The 4,046-nt window shown below is 40.3% G+C and overlaps 2 protein-coding genes across 2 annotated transcripts in view; one reads left to right on the top strand and one right to left on the bottom strand.

Moving 5' to 3' along the window:
• Window positions 1-4,046, top strand: part of LOC107268410 — a 29,915-nt gene that overhangs the window by 3,909 nt on the left and 21,960 nt on the right. The gene's annotated exons all lie outside the window — the stretch shown is intronic.
• Window positions 1-4,046, bottom strand: part of LOC107268412 (zinc finger and BTB domain-containing protein 4) — a 32,041-nt gene that overhangs the window by 18,548 nt on the left and 9,447 nt on the right. The window lies entirely within an intron of this gene.

Genomic DNA, 4,046 nt, shown 5'->3' with positions numbered 1-4,046 from the left:
GGGGGGGGGGTGGACGTCGATGACGTCTGCGACGGCGTCCAGACGCCACCCTTTAAATTCAACCCCTTCCCTTTGACTCCGGCGAGCCAAACGAGTTGTAAGACTGAACGGCGTCGAGGAGGGACGTTGAAGTTCTGCTGGGGATGCGAAAGAAGAGGGGTGGTTGGCGGGAGGGGGGGGGAAGAGCGTAATGATGAAGAATTGATAAGGGAAGAAAAAGGGAAAAAAAAATATGTATTTAACACGCATTTATACGAGGGACTCGACTTTTTATGTAAAATATGATTACGCGTGCTAGGGGTAGTTTTTTAAAAATTAATATACCTCACCCTTTGTATATGCATATATATATATATATATATTGTATATAGGTGCGCTACGTATAACGTATGCCTATATCGCGCACGATACACTTTGCACTTCGCTCCTACGTTTCGCGTTAATGTATATAATTACGTTACGAAACCACCACTCTCGTTCGGCCGAGTCGTCGTTCGTCGAGCTTTATGTGGATTCGACTGCGATACGTGTACATAGAAACTGTACGAGGCAACCCGTTATAGAGTGCCTCATTAAAAATGCAATGGTCTCTCCCGCCGCTTTGGAGACGAGAAGAAGAAAAAGAAAAAGGAAAAAAAATTAAGACAGAGGGGTATCAGCTATTTCATTTCGTATCGCTCGCCGGTGCGAAAATATTCCGAAAATTCACAGGTGATTCGTTAGACTCGTTAAATGTCAGGGGACGAAACGGTGATTCGTTACAGCGTCCAATTTTCACGGTGACGTAACGTCGATGGATCGGGGAGTTGTCTAGGGAATTTTTCTTTGTCGTCTTATCAAAATCAATATACCTAAAAACAGACACGACAGATCATTAACGTTGTAGTGTTTATTATCAACGTTATCAGAAAGGGGGATAATACGACGGACCAATTAGCGTCGACGAGACCCCTTTCCTCGAGGGTTGATTACACGGGGTTTATTGTCGAGGTCGGTGGTGGGCGTTTTCGTTTTTATGGAAATGCGTGGAAAAAAAAAAAAAAAAAAAAAAAAATTTGGAATGAAAAAATAACAATGGAAATTTTACACTAACCCTTCTCCGCAATGTTGTTTCCAATAAAACTATATTCCGACAGGATACGCGATTCGCTGACTTCTAAGATAATAAACTTAATTAACGCAGGAAAAGAAAAAATGACAAATTTGTCACTTGTACCAGCGTCGAGGGTCGTATTCGTAAAATTAGATAGGGGTAGTAAAGGAGTTATGAGAAATATTTTTGTATCCGACATATTTTATATATTTATAATTAATTTTTCGACGAGGTCGATTTACTTAGTACCGTAAGAGCTTTTGATAACCCGATACATTGACCTGATTTTCATCCCCTATTCCACGAGGTCAATTCCAATTTCAATTTTACTCGTTCCACCGACGGTACGGAAACTACGACATCCCTTACGAGCAACCTCTGGGCTTCCGGTACAATTGGTACCGTCGAGTCAACTAGTCAATCAGTTGACCCACCCCCTGACTAACAACCCTCTTCTTGTACACCCACCCCGCCCGCTTCTGTCAAACACCATTGTACAATAGTTTGCCATATTATTACAACTGTCAGATTCTTGGTTCTTTTTTTTTTACAAATTTTACTTGTTATCAAAATATACCAAGGATAAGGGATGAAATGTATACGTTAGCAGCTTGCACACTATACCCCGTGTACTTTGAAACAGCCGCTAACGTTAGTCGTGATTTTAGAATTGTTTCCAAGAATTACGTATGCCAGATGAAGAAAACAAAATATTTACGCGGTATATTCACCGATCCCGTAATTACCAGTACCAGCCCCCAATGAGTGAAAAAAAAAATCACAAACTCCACAGTGCTTTTCATACCCACCGAACAGCCCAGTAAAGTGTTCAGTGATATAAATTTCAAGAGTACGATATTAATTTTTTCTATTAATAATATATTCCAGCAACCCCTTTGACGCGTCAGATCGTTAAGGAAAGTAAATATTAACTAAAGAATTTCTTCGCGTTTTCAAACCAACCTCTATGTTTTTCTTACCTAGAAAAACATTTAGAATGCCTCGCGTGCAAACCATAGGAATATACAGCACCTGTATGCAGATTGGTCCTGTAATGAAACCTGAATAAGGGATGATTTCGTTAATGAATTTGCTGGTAACGAGCTATCAGTCGTTCGTTTCCCAGGAGAGACTAAAGAAATAATTATGTATTTAGGGGTTGCTCCTTACTCAAATTTCACCGCAAGCTCAGTACTGTCAGATAACGTACGCGGTATTTTATCGTATGCAGGTACGAAAGTGGTATAGGATATTTAACACATACGGTATACGAGAGAAGCTAGACAGGCTGGCGCGGAATGTGTTTCCCAATATTTCCAGCTGGCAGCTGCCAACTGCAGCGTAAGTGGTGTATAGCGTTGTGCTTGGAACTGTCAGTATACAAAATCCTTTCTCCACTGCTCGTACGAGATAATAACAAAGAGATATAATATTCAATCTAACAGACAGGGACGATGTACATATTTACGTCATCTGGAAAAATACTTGCACCCTTTGAAATAAAATAAAAATGACAAAAATAAGAGTTTACATTAAAATCGTACCCACTGTAAAGTCTTTTTGCATAAATATTATAAATTCCTATACGTGACCTGGGACAACATAGTGCCCACCCATGTAAAAGTCTATGAGAAATATTTGTATTAAAAAGAAAAAGCACCATAACGCAGATGTTCACCGGGTTGGAATAAAAGTGACCGATATGCGTGAATTAAAGTGACAGGAAAATAGGGGCGAGGGGGGTGAAGAAAAGGGTGGAATGAGGGCCCCGGAGAGAATGAAAACCCAAGAGGGATGGAGATTCTTGAGTTTTTACCGTCGAATGGATAAAGTCGTAGAGTAGGGCTCGTGCGAGAACCAACCCTTAGAAAAAAGAAAGTTCTTCTTCTGGAGGGGGGTAGGAAAAAATAAAGAGCGAACGCTTCCCCAGAGAGGCTGGATCTGAATAAAAAAAATTTGAGCAAAATGCTACCTGGGATTACGTAATGGTCTGTGAATGTCTACGGGGTAGGTTCGTGAGCCTTGTTAATCGTTGGTTACGATTACGTCAAAGTTTCAAGATTTTATCTTGAAATCTATTAGGGGTGATATTTGATAGCACCTTTTTTTTTATTTCCCTAAACGTTCCTTTTTCTCTCCCTTAATTATACGACTCCATGAAGATCGAGCTGAATAATCGTACGGGCCGTAGAAGCTGGGAGCGATTAGCTTCGTCTCAATTCCGGTTATCTTCTCGAAAGCTTCCGTAATTCGTTCTCGCAGTTAATCCTCCCCGCGAACTCGTTATCTCCGGTGGAAGTAAATCCACGAGGATTTTCGAACTGATAAGAAAGAATCGAGAAGACGTTAACAATTTTTTTTTTTTTTTTTTTCATTACAACCCAACTGTTACCGTCCGTTCACGGTGTAAATAATAAATGCAAAATTTGCCAGAGCGAAAAAAAATTTTTCAAAAAAAAAACTGTTCACTCGGTCCATATACGTACAGATACATACCAGATAACAATAATAATAGTATCCTGCAACCGAAAGATGAATGACGAGCTTAATCTGTCCTATTGTCACTAGGTCCGATACAGGATTTAAGGGCTGCTGGGCAGAGCGTAGGAGTAAAAGAAAGAAAAAAAGAAAGGGGGAAAAAGGGAGTGAAACCTTCGGTAATTCAATTTCCTAGAAAAGTCCGATAGCCGAGTCAACGATAAAAACTGGGACGCAGCGTGAAATCTCAGGAAAAAAAGTTTTGTTTCATTTCAACGATTCGGATCAGTCACGACATTTTGGAAATGATCATCGCCGATCCGAGCGTTCATTGGCTAATACAGATATATCAAATATCCACGCGTTCCAGATACAATGGATATCAATGGCATCCATCACAACGAAGAAAAATATGTGGAGGGTAGTGCCACCCCCTGGACCACTTTCACAAAAGATTTGAAATATACACCTCATC

Source organism: Cephus cinctus, unplaced genomic scaffold, assembly GCF_000341935.2.
Source record: "Cephus cinctus unplaced genomic scaffold, Ccin1 Ccin1_scaffold0542, whole genome shotgun sequence".
Lineage (NCBI taxonomy): Eukaryota > Metazoa > Arthropoda > Insecta > Hymenoptera > Cephidae > Cephus > Cephus cinctus.
Note: the sequence above shows the minus strand (reverse complement) of the source record. Positions and strands in the feature narration are given on the sequence as shown.